Source organism: Tachyglossus aculeatus, chromosome 3 (assembly GCF_015852505.1).
Source record: "Tachyglossus aculeatus isolate mTacAcu1 chromosome 3, mTacAcu1.pri, whole genome shotgun sequence".
Classification (NCBI taxonomy): Eukaryota; Metazoa; Chordata; class Mammalia; order Monotremata; family Tachyglossidae; genus Tachyglossus; species Tachyglossus aculeatus.
The window spans coordinates 94,866,927-94,886,346 of NC_052068.1; positions in this window are offsets into that span (position 1 = coordinate 94,866,927).

Consider the following 19,420-nt stretch of genomic DNA (forward strand, 5'->3'; position numbering starts at 1 on the left):
CTGTTTTTTCAATTCAAAGTTATTTTATGGGGAGGAATGTAGTGTAGAGGGAAGCAGCATGCCCTAATGGAAAGGGAATAGGGCTGAAAGTCAGAGGAACTGGGTTCTAAGTCCAGCTCTGTCATTTGACTGCTGGTGACCTTGGGCAAGTCAATTAACTTTTCCATGCCTCAGTTTCCTCAACTATAAAGTGGGGGATTCAATACCTGTTCTCCTTCCTACTGAAGAATGTGAGCCGCATGTGGGACAGGGACTGGGCCTGACCTGATTAACTTGTAAATACTCTAGTACTTACAGCAGTGCTTGACACATAGTAAGTGCTTAAGTAATACAATAATCATCATCATTTAATTATATGTATTACCATTATATTATGTTCATTATTTATATTTATTTAAATATATTGACATAAGCTCATTTTGGGCATGGACAGTGTCTACCACCTCTATTATATTGTACTCTCTCAAGTGCTTAGTACAATGCTCTGTACATAGATAGCGCTAGGTAAACATGATTGATTGATCATCATCATCATGATTATTATTGTCATTATTACTATTATTGCTTTCCAAGCAAGATGAATCAACTTTGAATTGTACTACCTTTTTCCTTCACTCTCACTGGGCTTGCCATTAGGCTCAATTCTTCCACAAGGTATTTTTCTATTATGCACTTTAGATAGAATAGTAATACTTTTATGGGAAGGATCAATAAGCAGCATGGAGTAGTGGAGAAAGCCCAGGCCTGGGAATCAGAAGGTCACAGGTTCTAATCCTGCCTCTGCCTGTCACTTGTCTGCTGTGTGACCCTGAGCAAGTCACTTTACTACTGTGTGCCTTTGTTATCTCATCTGTAAAATGGGGATTGAGCCTGCGAGCCCCACATGGAACAGGGACAGTGTCCAACTTGATTTGCTTGTATTCACCCCAGTGCTTTGTACAGACTAAGCCCCCTTTTCCTCAGCTCCCCCTCCTTTCTGCATCACCTTTATTCACTCCCTTTGCTCTCCCCCCCAACAGCACTTATGTAAATATATAATTTTATTTATTATATTGATGCCTGTTTACTTGTACTGATGTCTGTCTCCCCACCTCTAGACTATAAGCACGTTGTGGGCAGGAATTGTCTCTATTGCTGTATTGGAGAAACAGTGTGGCTCAGTGGAAAGAGCACGGGCTTGGGAGTCAGAGGTCATGGGTTCAAATCCCACTCTGCCATTTGTCAGCTGTGTGACTTTGGGCAAGTCACTTCACTTCTTTCTAGACTGTGAGCCCGCTGTTGGGTAGGGACCATCTCTATATGCTGCCAACCTGTACTTCCCAAGTGCTTAGTACAGTGCTCTGCACACAGTAAGTGCTCAATAAATACGATTGAATGAATGAATGTATTGTATTTTCCAAGGGCTTAGTACGGTGCTCTGTATACAGTAAGCACTCAATAAATATGATTGAATGAATAAATGAATGAATACAGTGCCTGGCATATAGTAAGCGCTTAACAAATATCATCATTATAGATAAACCCTCTTTTTCATTTGTATCAGGGTTTTTCCTAAATTACCTAAAGAAATTCATGGTATGCGTTGAGAGCTTATAATGTGCTTAGCACTATATTACAAATTTAGGAGTGCAGTTGAATCAATAGACACTACTGTTTTTGTTTTCCATTTCCTTTCTCCTGTGTGAAACAACCTAAGTGATGGACTCCATGTTAGTACTCATTTGTCTGTTACAACATATTTCAGATGATTATTCCTGAGAAAGGATCATTATGGAAGTTCCCCTGTTTCCTTAATACCTGACACAAAATAGGCACACACAAATTTCCCAACACCCAACACAAGGCTCGGCCTAAAGGAAGAGATGTGATGCAATATGGCAATATTGTAGGTACAATGTCCTTTCTGGAAAGCAGTGGCAAAGCACATCTTTTGTTCCAGTTCAGAATTGAATTAATTAGGTGAAGGCCAATCTCCAGCGAACTTTTCTTTTCTCTTTTCTCTATCATTTTTTCTTCACAATAGTGCCTGTGGTGAGACCCTCAGGGAGCAATAAGACACTTGGATAAGCCAGTTGTAGATTAAATATATACTCCCTGCGGCACACTCTTATCTCATGCCTTCCCTCCTGCTTGCAGAGATGCAGAGACTGGATTATTACAGCCGCTGCATTTCCTAGAAGGCTAATCAGTGCAGCTATAAGGTCCAAAATGCAGCAGGATTTTCAAGTCCAGGATGGAAATAAAAAAGAACAACAAAAAAATTCAGATGGTTAATAATGAGGTGACTTCGTAATGCCTAACTAAATGCTGGGCACCATTAGGGAAGTCATAAAGGAGAGAAGCAGCGGGCTAACAAAGGGCAGAGCATTATCAGGAAGGAGATAAAAAAAATAACAAAATAAGTAATTTGGTCCTTGTATTAAACCATGGCACACCCATACTTTGGATTCTGGGTTTAGTTCTGGTGGTCGTATCAGTCAAGGTTATAATAGAGCTGGAGAAGGGGCAGAGAAGGGCAACCAAGAAGATTAAAGGGTTGGAGGGAAGATAAGTGGATAATGTTCAGGCTCTTCAGTGTAGAAAGACATAAACTGACAGAGGCTCAAATGGAATTTATAAACTCTACAGGAGCATGTGGTTTGGGTGTGCAATAAATGCCAAATATAATGCCAACAAATCTGAAAATGTTTATTAACACATGTAATGGAATGCTACTTTGATTATAGTTTGTCTTCAGTTTAATTTGTTTTTTGGGAAAGGTAGGGCAAGTATGCTATTTAATCTTGTGTCAGATTACGCAACCAAAGCATGTCAAAATAAGTATCATCATCATAACAATATTAAAGGATAATAATAATAATAGTATAACCATTTACTATGTGTCCAGCACTCTACTAAGCACTGCAGATACATGATAAGCCGATCACAGAGTCCCTGTCCCACATGGAGTGCCTATGTAGGAGCAAGAACAGGTATTGAATCCCTATTTTACAAATGAGGAAAGGGTCACAAAGAAGTAAAGTGACTTATCCAAGGTCACCCAGCAAGCGAAAGATCCCAGATCCTCTGACTCCCAAGCCGGTGCTATTTTTACTAGGGCTATGCTGCTTGTCAGATAGCTGACACTACCAAGATGTGAACATTTTTTCTTTGAAATACAGCTCAGGTCATCCTGGTTTAAGGTAATTTGGTAGATGGACATAAATTGTATAGTTCAATTGGAAACATAGTACCCAGTGTAAGGGTGGAGATTAAGACTGTATGCCCTATGTGGGACATGGATTGGGTCCAACTTAACTATCTTGTGTCTACTCCAATGCTTAGAACAATGCCTGGAACATAGTGACTTTAGTTCAAGTCACTAAAGTTCTCTGTGCCTCAGTAACCTCATCTGTAAAATGGGGATTAAGACTGTGAAATCCTTGTGGGACATGGACTGTGTCAAATCTGATTACTTTGTATCTACCCCAGGGCTTAGAACAGTGGCTGACACATAGTAAGTGCTTAACAAATACCATAAATACGAAACAAAAATACTATCAAAATTTAAAAAAAGGTGGTGCATTAGTGAAGATAGAGGAAGCCTGGCATTTTGCAGCCTTGTGGAAGCTTTGGAGCTGCTGGGATGCACAGGTGTAGGAGTTGGAGGAAAACTATTATCAAGGGCCATGGGGAAGATTAGTCTGAAAATAAAAATGGAACACAGAAATAACAGCCATCATTTTTAGACCAACCGCAATGATTATGACTTGTTGCTGCTATTGTTCTGCTTGTGCTACCTTCTAATTGCTGCTATAGATGAAGCAGGAAAATTCCTAATGTATTAGGGGTAATAAGCAGTATTGATTGAAAACCTGCCAAGTGCACAGTACTAAAATTTGGGGAAAAAATGCATAGGTGCCAATTAATTATAACCCCTAGAACTTTGGGGAACTCACAGTCTAAGAATAAGGTGGGGAAGGATTTAGAGACAGACACAAATAGATTTGCCTCTGTACTCCCAAAGTACTTAAGTGAGGAAAGTGCTCACCCCACTCCACGACACTGCTATGCATATCATCATACTCAGTCGCCTCCCCTAACTGTAATTTATTTCAATATCTGTCTCCCCCACTGCTGTAAGCTCCTTGAGGGCAGAGATTGTGTCTAGTTACTCTATTGTTTACTCCCAAGTGCTTAACACAGTATTCTGTGCACACCAAGTGCTCGATTAAATACCCCTGAGTGATTGATTGAAAAATGAAACAGTGAATATACAAAAACAACATAAAAAAACAAAGTTCAACATGTCTGGGGGTAAAAGGAGAATGACAGTGGCCTTAAGGTGAAGTCACCCATGTCGTCGAGAATCAAGTCATAATGATGATCTAAAATTTGGGGAGGCTGTGCACTTGGCCAGCTTAAAACCCCACGGCCCCACAGGCACAGGGTGTGTCTAGAGTGAGGGTCCAGGATGGTACTTTGGGAAGGCAGATTTGCTCAGCAGTCTGGAGGGAAGAGGAGTGATGGCTGTAACAAGACATACTGTTCCTACCGCACGACTTACATGAAAATTTATGACTTGAAAATTATAAAGGGTTTGGACAGGAGGAACCTGGAATTGTTATTCACTGTATCCCACATCACCAGCATGAAGGAGCATCCATTGAAGCTTGAAGACGGTAACTTCAAAATAAATGAAAGGAAAACCTTTTTCATAAAACTGGTGTAGAGTCTATGAAATCCGTTACCACAGGAAATTGTGTCAGCTGAAAATGTCAGCAGGTTCAAGAAAGGAAGTCCATTATGAAGTAGTAGAGGAAAAGTAAGGTATATTAGGCAGCTCGAGAAGTGGTAAATAGCTACATAGATGATAGGTTGATGAAAGGTGAGTAGAGAGAAGTCAGGAATGCTAGATGGTACATTCTTAACCACAGCAATGGATATTAAAGAGAATAACTATCACACTATTCTTCAAAGCATCCTTTGGTGTTTGTAAGAGAACCCAGCAAATGACTTTTTCGATAAAATTAAAACCTTCATGCACTAGTCTCCCCCTCACTCTTCCAACTTCGATCCCAGCACTTTCACCACTCTCTTCTCCTTCCCAGGTACCTCCTGAGGAGATCTCCCAAAGGATTTAAAATTAAACCCCTTTTACCTGAACCTCTGATCTCATCCCCTCTCATTTCCTAAAAACTCTTTACCCCCTCTTCCACCTCAACTGTCATCTTCAGCAGCTTATTTTCTGATTGCTCCTTCCCCTTTGTTTTCAAACCCGCTCGTGTCTTTTCCGAACTAAAAAAGAAGAGCAAACAAAAATCTCCTTTATCTTCCACCAACTGCCCTGCCTCCTTGCTCCCAATCTTGCCTAAACTATTAGAACACATTGTTTATACCCACTGTCTCCATTTTCTCACATCCAAATTTATATTTGACCCTCACTAATCTGGGTTCCACCATCTTTATCCCACTGTGACCTCACTCTCTGAAGGTACCATGACCACCTCCTTGCCAAATCTCCCATGGTTGAAACTGCCACCTCTATGCAGAAAAATCCAAAATTGACCTCAATAGCTCTCACCCCACTCCTCTACAATCTCAAATTTCCTCTCGCCTCTTTCCTGATGGATGCCTCTCCCCCGCATCAACTCTGACAATCTGTCAATAAGTGATCTCCTTTTCCCTTTCAAATCCTCTCCTCCATCTAACTTCTCCATGTCTGTTGAAGTCGCAGTCATCCTCCCTGTCTCTGAAATCCTTTAAGTTGGAATTATCTCTGAATCCTTCCTGCCTTTCAACTCTGATATTCAGTCTGTTGCTAAATTCTCTTTGTTTTCCCTCCACAAAATGTCGTGCATCCCAGGGCCCTTGGCAGAGGGGTTTTTTTTGGCTTTTGTTTTTGGTATTTGGTATTTGTTAAGCACTTGCTACGAGTCAAATGCCATTTTAGGTGCAGGGGTAGATTCAAACTGAATTAGGTTGGACAGCGTGGTTCAGTGGAAAGAGCCTGAGTTTGGGAGTCAGAGGTCATGGGTTTTAATCCCAACTCTGCCACCTGTCTGCTGTGTGACCTTGGGCAAGTCACTTAACTTCTCTGAGCCTCAGTTCCCTCATCTGTAAAATGGGGATTAAGACTGTGAGCCTTACACGGGACAACCCGATCACCTTGTATCCTCCCCAGCGCTTAGAAGAGTGCTTCGCACATAGTAAGCACTTAACAAATTCCATTATTATTATTACTGCATGGGGCTCATGGTCTCAGAAGGAGGGAGAACTGAGGCATGGAGAAGTGAAGTGGCTTGCCAGAGTCATACAGCTGGCAATTGGCAAGCCCAGGATTAGAACCTAGGTCCCGTGACTCACAGGTCTAATCTCTTTCCACTAGACCACACTGTTTCTTCCGCCCTCAGATAAGTTGTTAGATGATAAAGTCCTTTATGTCTACTAACTCTATTGCACTCTCCCAAGTGCATAGTACAGCACAGGTGCTCAATTTTTACTGTCAATTAACCAAAGGAGAAGGGGGCATAACTAGCCTGCTAGATTTTGTTATGATATTTGTTAAGCACTTACTATGTGCCAGACATTGTGCTGAGTGCTAGGGAGGATACAGGATAATCAGGCTGGACACAGTTTCTGTCCCACATGCGGCTCCCAATCTTAACCCCCATTTTGCTGATAAGGTAGCTGAGGTGCGGAGGAATGGGGTGACTTGCCCAGGGTCATGCAGCAAACAGCTGGCTGTGTCGAGTTTGGAATTCGGGTCTTTATGACTCCCATGTGCATGTTCTATCCACTAGGCCATTCTGTTTCTCTTTTGGATGGGATTGAGGCCAGAGATGAGACACACACCTGAGATCAGAGTTACGGTGGTGTGAAGCCAAGTTGTACTTCCCAAGTGCTTAGTACAGTGCTCTGCACACAGTAATCACTCAATAAATAAGATTGATTGATTGACTGAACTGAAGCTCTTCCCCGACCAGAGAGCATTTGCACTAAACCAAAGCTAAGCTTTCTGCAACCACCCTTTCAACGGACTTATTGTCTGTCCTCCCACTTACACCCTTACTCTTCCTCCTTGGGCCCCTAATAATAATAATTATAATAATTGTGGTATTTGTTAAGTGCTTACTATGTGCCAGGCACTGTACTAAGTACTGGGGTAGATCCAAGCATACTGGGTTGGACACAGACCCTTGTCCCACATGGGGCTCACAGTCTCAATCCCCATTTTACAGATGAGGGAACTGAGGCCCAGAGAAGTGAAGTGACTTCCCCAAGGTTACAAAGCACATGAGTGGCAGAGCCAGGATTAGAACCCATGACCTTCTGACTCCCAGATGCGTGATGTAGCCACTTCAGTCCCCTCCCTGGGGTGTTGGAGTGGCCGAACCTCTCCCAGATGTCCAGTGGAGAGAGCACTGACCTGGTAGTGAGGACCTGGATACAAGCTGTGGTTCTACCAAACGTCTGCTGCGTGGTCTTAGGTAGGTCATTTCACTTACCTGTGCCTCAGTTCCCTTTTTTGCAAAATGGGGATTCAATACCTGTTCTCCCTATTACTTACACTGTGAGCCTGATGTGGAACCTGATGGTCTTGTATTTACCCCAGCGCTTAGAACAGTGCTCCAGCGCTTAGAACAGTGCTTTGCACATAGTAAGCGCTTAATAAATGCCATTATTATTATTATTATTACCCCAGCATTTGGTTCAGTGCTTGGCACATGGTAAGTTCTTAACAAATACCACAGTTATTTGTAATTATTGTGCCTTAGAAGAGACTATCCATGTCTCCTCACCCATCCTCAGGGGCTCCTCATTTCCTCTCTTGATCAGCTATGCAGCCTCACTGATAGAAGTTTTCAGTCTCTTGGTTCCATTTCCCCCAAACTCCCAACATCCAGGAGTGGAGATTTCTTCCATTCTCTGTCCTTTGGTTCCAGAGAGAGTTCACTGTGTTCATTAGCAGTGTCCTGACCACCAGGGCGCCTCAGTCTACTTGAATCACAGTACCTCAGGCATGCAGTAATCACTAGTATTTGATGGGCAAGTTAGTCATGAACCTGCTTCCTCAGCTCTTATGGACATCCAGGCTCACCTGGGTCAGGTTTTTGATCTCGGTGACAATAGGAAGGGCGATAGTCTGAGAGTCGGGTGAGCAAGTCTACCCAGTCAGAGGCATTGGTTCCTGGTACCCACTATCCACCTCTGAAGGGTGTCCTCTAGACTGTAAGCTCATTGTGGGCAGGGAGTGTATAATAATAATAATAATGATGGCATTTATTAAGCGCTTACTATGTGCAAAGCACTGTTCTAAGCGCTGGGGAGGTTACACGGTGATCAGGTTGTCCCACGGGGGGCTCACAGTCTTAATCCCCATTTTACAGATGAGGTAACTGAGGCACAGAGAAGTTAAGTGACTTGCCCAAAGTCACACAGCTGACAATTGGCGGAGCCGGTGTTTGAACCCATGACCTCTGACTCCAATGCCCGTGCTCTTGCCACTGAGCCATGCTGCTTCTCTGGTGTATCTACCAACTCAACCAACTCTGTTATACTGTAGTCTCCCAAGCACTTAGTACAGTACTCTGCACACATTAGGTGTTCAATAAATACCAATGATTGATACCTGCCCTCCAGGAGTTTATAATCTAATGTCTGCCTCCCCCTTTAGACTGTAAGCTCACTGTAGGCAGGGAACGTATCTACCAACTCTTTGTATTGTACTCATCCAAACAGTACAGTGTTCTGCACACAGTAAGCACTTAATAAATACCATTGAATGAATGAATGAATGCTCTGTACACTGTAAGCCTTCAATAAATGTGATTGATTGATTGATTGCCATAAGGTTTAGTTGGATAGATCACTGGTCTACCCTAGCAGTGGCATTGTTTAGGTGTCATATCAACTCTGTGAAGCTTCATGTACAGTCCCAGTCCAACAAATAATTTTAGACTATCAAAAATAGGTACATAGTTGTTTCAATAAATCAATTAATGATATTTATTTTGTGATTACTGCGGGAACTGCTCTGTACTAAGTGCTTTGGAGAGTATGGTACAATAGAGTCGATAGACCCCCATTCCTCCCACTCCGGTGTAGTATGAGAGATGGACAATAAAATAAAGATAGGAGAAATAGTAATGCACAAGTGTATGTCCATAACTGCTGTGAGGTCATAAGTAGGGTGAATATCAAGTGCTTAAAGGACACATATCCAAATGCACAGGTAACACAGCAGGTAGACTGAGTAGGGGAAAAGAGGGTTTTATTGGGGAAGGTCTCTTGGAGAAATTGTAATTTTAGGATGACTTTGAAGCTAGGGTAAGTGGTAGTCTAATGCAAATGAAGGGAGAGGGAATTCCCTGCCAAAAGGAGGACATGAGAAAGGGGAAGGCAGAGAGATAGACAAGATTGAGGTACAATGACTAAGTTGCTGATTAGGTTGGCTTTAGCAGAGTGAAGTGTGCGGCTTGTGTTGTAGTGGTAGATCAGTGAGGTTAAGTAGAAGGGAAAGAGCTGATTGAGTGATTTAAGGCCAATGGTAAGGAGGTTCTGTTTAATGCTGAGGCAAATCGACAAGCATTGAAGGCTTTTGAGGAGTGGGGAGACCATGGACTGAAAATTTTTTGGAAAAAAAATGATCTGGGAAGCAGAGTGAATTGGGAACTGGAGTGGGGAGAAACAGGAGGTGGAGGGTCAGTGAGGAAGCTGGTGCAGCAGTTAAAGCATGCTATGATAAGTGTTTGGATCGATGTGGTAACAGTTTTAATGGAGAAGAAACAGTGGATTCTAAAGATGTTGTGAAGGCAAGAGGAAAAAGAAAGAGTATCACACATATCCAGGAAAATAAATATCCATCTAGATTTTGGTAAAGAGAGAACTCTGTTCATTCAAATAGACATCCATTTTAGAGACTATGCATCGTTGTGAAACAACTTAAAGAAAAAATCTTGCTAAGTTTGAATTTGCTGTTGCAGCATCTTAAGGAGCAGGGAGTTCAGGCTGTCATTTGTTTCAGGGAAAGTGCTGCATTTGGAAGATAGAGCAGTCTTTTTCTGTCCCTTCCAACAATTCATGATGCAGCTATACTTACGTTTTGGAGACCTCCCCTCACCCCCAAAGCAAGTACCTCATTTGCTTTCCTGCCAATGCAACAGCTGTGTGTTTCATTATGAACTCTTGTCCCAAATGATACTATTTGTTAAACACTCACTGTGTGCCAAACACTGGGGTAAATGCAAGGTTACTGGATCTGACATTGTCTCTGTCCAACATGGGACTCATAATCTATAGGGAAGGGAGAACAGATATTTAATCACTATTTTGCAAATGTGGAATCTAAGGTATGGAGAAGTTGAGTGACTTTCTCCGGGTCACATAGCAGGCAGGTGGCATTCCAGGACTAGAATCCAGGTCCCCCACCAGCTTGAGGGAGCCAGAGAGGAATCAGCGAACACACTCGGAAGAATTTTCACTGTGGAGTGCTCATTGGTTCTGTCTATTTCTCTTCCAACATCCTCTTCTGTTTACTGTGGTGCAAGCATAGGGTTATTCTAGGCCCAGCATAACCACTCCAAGCCCCAGGTTAGTGAAGGAAACTTTCTTGCTATATTTTAATTTTCCTTCCACACCATTATTAACATTCAATGTCTCCATATTTTTTCTCAGTCAATTCCAGGGATGCCAGTGAAAGTTTCGATGAATCTTTAAGGGGGAAAATGAAAGCAGTCAGAGCCCAGATGGAGCGGGCATTAGGAAGATCGCACCAGGAGCTCACCAGGGGCGAAGGGCAGCAGAGACTAACAGCAGGCATCAGTGAGACAGGGATGGCTGAGGTTGCCCAGCACCAAACCTGTCAAGTCAGTAAATCAGCAGAGGTTAGTAAGCAAGAAAGAGAACAACAGGACACATTCAAGCAAGTGCTAGGTGGGAAGAGAACAGCAGGATGATAACAGCAGGCAATTAGCAGGGGGAAAGGGCAGGAAGAGGGTTTCAGCAGACAGGAGAGAGAGTAGCAGGAGGGTAATGGATGGCAAAAGCTTTGCGGGGAAAAGGCAGCAGTAGACGAATGTAAGACAGGAGTGAGGGAAAGTGCTTACTGAATTCCAGGGAAGGAGAGGAGGAAAATGAACCAACTGACCTGAAGGAAAATGACTTCTATGGGGTCGACAAAGAAAAGCGGCTGGGTGTGTTGTGTGTTTGCTCTTTATCTAGGTTGTTATTTTTTTCCAAGTAGTCGTCTAGATTTGTATCCAGGTCTGGAGTCAGGTCTGGGCTCAAGTCCAATCTAGTTCAACCAACTCTTCCCACTGTATCTATCAACTCTGTTATTCTTTACTCTCCCAAATTCGTAGTACAGTGTTCTGTACAAAGCTCTCAATAAATGTAATTGACTCATTGATTGACAGTTCCAGCCCAGGTTTAAGCCTAGGACTTGCTCCAGGTTGGCTCAGTGGAAAAAGCACGGGCTTTGGAGTCAGATGTCACGGGTTCAAATCCCGGCTCCACCATCTGTCAGCTGTGTGACTTTGGGCAAGTCACTTAACTTCTCTGTGCCTCAGTTACCTCATATGTAAAATGGGGATTAAGACTGTGAGCCCCTCGTAGGACAACCTGTGCACCTTGTAACCTCCCCAGCGCTTAGAACAATGGTTTGAACATAGTAAGCGCTTAATAAATGCCGTTATTATTATTATTATTATGTAGATTAGTATTCAGGTCTGGACTCAGGTCCACTCTAAATGCAGGCCTAGGTCTAGGCCTGAATCAATCCAGGCACATGCTAATCTGAGGACTAGATCTTGTTCAGGTAAATTATATTTTGAGGTTGAATTGTTCCCAGTGACTAGAGGTGTTATAGTGCCATGGATAGAAAAGTTTGAACATCGCACTCAGGACAAGCCCCAGATGAGAATTATTTTATTTTTCAAATTATTTTTTCAATGTACTTTTATCATATAGTTCTACAATAGGTGTTATTTTATGTACTTAGATTCTGAGCCTCTTGGGAAGGGACTGTGTCCATTTGATCTGTTGTATTTACCCAGTGCTTAGTTCAGTGCCTTCTTCTTCAAAAGTAGATATTAATACGAAGGCACCACTTGTTGGTTGCAACAATTGTTTAATGGTATTTATTGAGGGCTTATACTGTGCAGACCATTGTATTTGGGAGAATACAATAGGTAGAGTACATACGATCCCTGCTCTCAAGCTTACAGTCAACTCAGTGGGAATTTGAGTAAGGGGGACATATATCACAATAAATACTGATCATCATTGTTATTATATCATAATTACTATAATAGTGGCATTTTTAAGGAATTGCTATGTGCTAAGTACTGGAGTAGACATGAAGTTATTAGATTAGACACAGTCCTTGCGCTACAAGGGGTATACAGTCTTTTTCAACCCCATTTTACGATGAGAAAACTGAGGCACAGAGCAGTTAAGTGACTGAACCAAGTCCACACAACAGGCCAGAGGAAGAGATGTGTTTAAAGCACAAGGCTCCTGGGTCCCAGTCCTGGGCTCTTTCCACTAGGCCAGGCTACTTTGCCAAAGCCAAGAATAAAGCACAAATGTTACTGAGTAGAATGTAGAGAAGATAAAGCAGCACAGAAGAAACCAGGAGGTAGGCCATGGAAAAATTCCTAAACACCAACTGAACTTTGATTGACTTTAAGAGCTAAAGCATTTGCACTTTCCAGTGGGGAGTTGAGAAGCTCTGGGGTATCTGAGGAAGGGCACATAGTCCCCAAACACACTGGGAAAAAGGAGGGGAGGGAAGAGGAGGAAGCTTTGACAGAGGTAAGAGTTGACAGGAGCTTATAGAGTACACAAGGCAAGGCCTTACTGAGATGAGGTTTGTCTATTGTCTGAGATCAGACTGGAAGTACCTGACCGGACCCAGTGAGATGCTCAATAAAGAAAGCCTGTGGTAAAGAATGATCCTTGTGGATAGTCTTTTTCTCAAGGTTAAGTACTTGGCTGGTAGCAGTGTTTAATTATGGTACTTAGAGAAGCAGCGTGGCTCAGTGGAAAGAGCCCGGGCTTTGGAGTCAGCGGTCATGGGTTCAAATCCTGGCTCTGCCACTTACCAGCTGTGTGACTTTGGGCAAGTCACTTAACTTCTCTGTGCCTCAGTTACCTCATCTGGAAAATGGGGATTAAGTCTGTGAGCCCCACATGGGACAGCTGGATTACCTTGTATCTACCCCAGCGCTTAGAACAGTGCTTGGCACATAGTAAGCACTTAGCAAATGCCATTATTATTATTATTACTTATTTAGCACTTATGCTGTGCCAAGCCATCTGTTAAAGACTGAGGTAAATGCAAGGATAATACAATTTGATGCAGTCCCTGTCCTCCATGGGATTCACAGTCTAATAGAGAATCTTATCCCTGGTTACATATGTTGGAAATGCGGCTTAGGTAGGTAAAGTAACTAGCCCTAGAATCCTACAATAAGCTAGGAGCAGGGCGGAAAATAGAACCCGTCTTCTTGACTGAGTTTGTGATCTTGCTCCCACAGGAAAGCAAGAAGAGGTAGGAAATATCATGAGGACATGGAGAAACAGCATGGCTCATTGGAAAGAGCACGGGCTTTGGAGTCAGAGGTCATGGGTTCAAATCCTGCCTCCACCAACTGTTAGCTGTGTGACTTTGGGTAAGTCTATTAACTTCTCTGTGCCTCAGTTGCCTCATCTGTAAAATGGGGATGAAAATTGCGAGCCCCCCATGGGACAACCTGATCACCTTGTAACCTCTCCTCTCCTCTCCTCTCCTCTTAGAACAGTGCTTTGCACATAGCACTTAACAAATACCATTATTATTATTATTATTATTATTATTATTTAACCTCGGCTCTGCCACTTACCTGCTGTGTGGCCTGGGGCAAGTTACATACCTTCTCTGTGCTTCAGTTTCGTCATCTGTAACATGGTGATTAAACACTCATTCTCCCTCTTCCACTGTGAGTCCCATTTAGGAGAAAAACTGTTTCCAAGTTGATTATCTTAAATCTACCCTAATGCTTAGTACAATGCTTGGCAAACACTTAGCAAATACCGTTATTATCATTATTATTATCTTAGAAGACTAGGTCAACACTTCTCAGATGGCTAGGTAAATTCTAAAGCTCCTGGCAAAACCAAAGTGTATCCCTGTTCAGGAAACTTGGCCCAGCAATGGGCAATGTTGAAGGATATGAGAATATGTCGAACGACCACCTAGGGCTCAGGTGATATTCTCTGCCTTGTTAGCAGAACTGAAGATGGTTATAGGGAGGGAATGTATCTACCAACTTTGTTGTATTTTACTCTTCCAGGAGCTTAACAAAGTGTCCTGAAAAAAGTAAGAGCTCAATAAATACCATTTTTATGGTATTTGTTAAGTGCTTACTATGTGCCAGGCATTGTTCTAAGCAATGATTTAGATACAAGGTAATCAGGTTGGACACAGTCCCTGTACCACATAGGGCTGACAGTCTTAATCCCCATTTTACAGATGAAGTAACTGAGACACAGAGAAGTGGACTTGCTCAAGGTCACACAGCAGACAAGTAGAGGAGTCGGCATTAGAACCCAGGTCCTTCTGACTCTCAGGCCTGTGCTCTATCCACTAGGACATGTGGCTTCTCATTGTTTCATTGATTCATTGACTGATAACAACTTTGGAGAAAAGGGAGATTCTATGTAGGAAATGGTTTATCTTCAAATAAGGCCAAGGCTATTCTGACAGCCAATATTACAATTGCAGTTCCTGCTACCGAAGGAACACTGTGACCTGTTGGAAAGACCACAGGCCTGGGAGACAGAAAACCTGGATTCCAATCCTGGCTATTCAAGCTGGGGCCCGGAAGTCAGAAAGACCTGGGTTCTAATCCTGCCTCTGCCATAAGTCTGCTGCCTGACCTTGGACAAGTCACTTCACTTCTCTTTGCCTCAGTTTCTTCATCTGTAAAATTGGAATTCAAATTGTGAGCCCCATGAGGGAGGTGGACTTTGTCCAACCCGATTAGCATGTCTCTGCACCAGTGCTTAGTATTGTGCCTGGCACATAATAAGCACTTAACAAATACCACCCCCACCACAGTGAGTCATTTAAGCCCTGTGCCTCACTTTCCTCATCTGCAAAAATATGGGGTTTTTCAATATCTGTTTTCCCTCCTGCTTAGATTATGAGTCCCATGTGGGATATGGACCTGATTAACTTTTATGTACCCAAGCAATTAGAAAGGTACTCGTCACATAGGAAGTGCTTAACAAATATAATAGTAATAATAATGACAATAATGTTAATACCAGGAGTGTTAGAGACGTAGCATGGCTTAGTGGAAAGGGCACAGATTTCGGAGTTGGAGGACCTGGACTCAAATCCCAGATCCCCTACTAACCTTACCATGGGTAAGTCACTTCTCTGTGCTTCAGTTTTCTCATCTGCAAAATGGGGATTCAAAACCTGTTCTCCCTCCTACTTAGACTGTGAGCCCCATGTGAGACTTGATTATCTTACATCTATCCCAGCACTTATTACAGAGCTTGGCACATCGTAAGCACTTAATACCACCATTATTATTGTTCTCCTTGCCCTCATGCAAAGTCCTATAGCACCTGCCTATTGAATGGAAATTGTCCAAAAGACCCAGGTTAATGTTTGTAAGAAAGCCAGGGAAGCTTATTCATTCAATTGCATTTATTGAGCGCTTACTGTGTGCAGAGCACTGTACTAAGCACTTGGGAAGTACAAGTTGGGAAGTATTATAATAATAATAACGTTGGTATTTGTTAAGCACTTACTATGTGCCAAGCACTGTTTTAAGCGCTGGGGTAGATACAAGATAATCAGGTTGTCCCACGTGGGGCTCACAGTCTTAATCCCCGTTCTGCAGATGAGGTAACTGAGGCACAGAGAAGTTAAGTGACTTGCCCAAAGTCACACAGCTGACAAGTGGTGGAGCCGGGATTAGAACCCACGACCTCTGACTCCCAAACCCGTGCTCTTTCCACTAAGCCATGCTACTTCTCTTGTCACATTCACTGAAAATTTTGCCAGAAATTCCCAAGAGCTGAACTTGTCTTACCTTGTGTGCTTTTGATCTTAATATATCACTGAAATTGTATCTTATTTAAACCAAATAACCAATTTTATTTAAGTTAACCACGTTTCTCCAGAGAATCAGAGACATTTCAAGTTGCGGTTAAAGCCATCTTTTCAAAGTTTTATTACCTTCTGACAAGGGAGATGAAATTCAAATATTTATTGTACCTAGTTTATACTCTTCTCATATTTTCCCAGAGTAGGTCCATTGTTGTACTTAGGTGTTTGGAAATGTCACTTCTAGCAGGGGCTGTTCTGAGTGCGTGAGTGTGGCTGAAAAACAACAGTGAATGACTAAGACAACACTTCTGCACTGTGAATGCGTGAAAAATATTTCACCACCAGTTTACAACTCATATAAAGATTCTTCCTGGGCTTATAGCTGCAGCTGCTGCTTGTAGAATCTGACGTGGGCAGTAATTCTGCCTCATGGACTCCTGTTTTCTAGACACCTTGGCTCAAAGTTTTGGAGTGCCCATCACCAATCAAAATTGCTTTCCCACATAAAAGGAGGGTTGTGGTGGCTGAGCCATTCATGTTCTTTGCTCAGTCTTGCAATCAACAACAGTTTTCGCGAGATGGCTGGCTTCTGCCTGGGATCTTGGGATGGAATATCTATGTGCGCCTCACACACTTCAGACTGCTTCTCCCTTATCCACTTAATGAGGCATTTAAAGTTTCCTTATTTTGTTTTTAGTGGTATTTGTTAAGCACTTAATATGCACCAAGGACTGTACTAAGTGCTGGGCAGATCCAACCACATCAGGTTGAAATGGTCTGTGTCCCACATGGGGCTCACAGTCTTAATCCCCATTTTACAAATGAGGTAATGGAGGCACAGAAAAGTTAAGTGACTTGCCCAAGGTCACACAGCAGACAAATGGAGACAGAATAAGAACCCAGGTCTTTCTGAATCTTAGGCCCTTGCTTTCTCCACTAGACCATGCTGCTTCTCATCAATTATCTGCCCATAACTTTCTGCAGAAACTCCAATCCATTGACTCTAACGCATGCAGTCAGCTGTCTCACTACTTTTTCTTTCTCATCTCATTCATTCATTCAATTGTATTTATTGAGCACTTACTGTGTGCAGAGCACTGTACTAAACACTTAGTACTCCCACTACAACCCAACCCACGTTTCACTCCTACACCAACCTACGCACTGTGCCTAGCTGTCATCTCCTTTGTGTAGGCCTCTTGCATATGTACTTACCTCACGCCTGGAATTCCCTCCCCCTTCACAACTAGCTAAATACTCCTTTCTCCTCTTCGAAGTGTTTGGCACATAGTAAGTGCTTAATAAATACCATCATTATTATTCAAAGCACTACTTTGAACAAAGCACCAGGAGAAGCAGTGTGGTTCAGTGGAAAGAGCCTGGGCTATGGAGTCAGAGGTCATGGGTTCAAATCCCAGCTCCACCACTTGTCAGTTGTGTGACTTTGGGCAAGTCACTTCACTTCTCTGGGCCTCAGTTACCTCATCTGTAAAATGGGGATGAAGACTGTGAGCCCCCCCCGGTTGGGACAACCTCATCACCTTGTAACCTCCTTAGCGCTTAGAACAGTGTTTTGCACATAATAAGCGCTTAATAAATGCTATCATTATTATTATTACTAAAATCACATCTCCACCAGAATGTTTCCCCTAACTCCTCTTTTTTCTCTCCACATTATTTTCCCCACTACTGAGTCATATCTGAATTTGGGCCCTCTTGCCACCAAGGCTTAGGTAGTTATCACTCCTCCCCCAGCATTTAGAGTACTCTCCCAGGCCATTAATACAGTGCCATGCATAGAACAAGTGCCCAATAAATACCACTAATTAATTGACTGATTGGAGTTTTCCCTTCTAACTCAGTGATTGAGTTGTCCACCTGAAATTGTGATAGCTATTGATGAAGGGGAGGAGGGATATAGAAGGTTTAGGATCATGCTTATTATTCTTTAAAGCACTCAATCAGCTTGCCCTCTCCTACCTCTCCTCCCTGATCTCCTACTACAGCTCAGACTGCACACTTCATTCCTCTAGCTCCAGCTTGCTCACTGCACCCTAATCTCATCTATCTCCCCTTTTATCATTGACCCCTCTTCCACATCCTCCCTCTGTGGCCTGCAACTCCCTCTCCATCCATATTTTCCAGAACATCACTCTCCCCACCTTCAAAGCCTTATTGAGGTCATATCTCCTCTAAGAGGCCTTCCCAGATTAAGCTCACTATTCCCAGGCTCCTCCTCCTTTCTTTGATGACTATGCACTTGGATCTTTGACCTTTGGGTTCTTGGTTATTCACCCTACCATCAACCCCAAAGCTCTTTTGTACATATCCATGAATTATATAATGAATTCTTTGTTTATATTAATATCTGTCTCCCTCCTTGACTGTAAGCACATTGCAAAGAACGTGTCTACCAACTCTGTTGCATTGTCCTGTCTCAGTCACTTAGTACAGTGTTCACAGTGAGTGCTCAATGAATACCATCAAATGATTGATTGACTCTTGTTGAAGGAAGTCAAAAAAAGAACTGATAAAAATACAGGGATTCAAATTTCCTGCTAAAGAATGGGAACTATACTTCTCCAATTTTTCAGGACTGGGAGTCAGGAGACCTGTGTTTTAATTCCAGCTCTGCCTTCTGGCCTGCTATGTGATCTCGAGAACTCACTTAACGTCTCTGGGCCTCATTTGTTTCTTCTGTAAAAGGGAGATAAGATAGACTGTGAGTCCCATATGGGAAAGGGGCCGTGTCTCATCTGAAAACTTTATATTTACCCCAGTGCTTGGCATATACAAATTTATAATAATAATGGTATTTATTAAGTGCTTACTATGTGCAAGGCACTGTTCTAAGCGCTGGGGTAGATATAAGGTAATCAGAGTGTCCCACATAGAGCTCACAGGCTTCATCCCCATTTTACAGATGAAGGAACTGAGGCCTAGAGAAGTTAAGTGACTTGCCCAAAGTCACACAGCTGACAAGTGGCGGAGCCGGGATTAGAACCCATGACCTCAGACTCCCAAGCCAGTGCTCTTTTCACTAAGCCACGCTGCTTCTCAATTTATCAATATATAACATTAGTAGTAGTAGCAGCAGCAGTAGTATTATCATTATTATTATTGCAGTAGTATCATCACTATTACTACTACTACTATTACAATTACTATTACTACTGCTTAGGACTCTTTATTTAATTTGCTTTCCTGATAGAATGTGAGACTTCCTTTCAATCAGGTCCTCTATATCACCCTGTGTAATCATTCAGGTATTTGAAATCTGATCCTGACTTTCCTAGGACTTAATATCCTCAGCTGTATCTCTCACACTTTTGG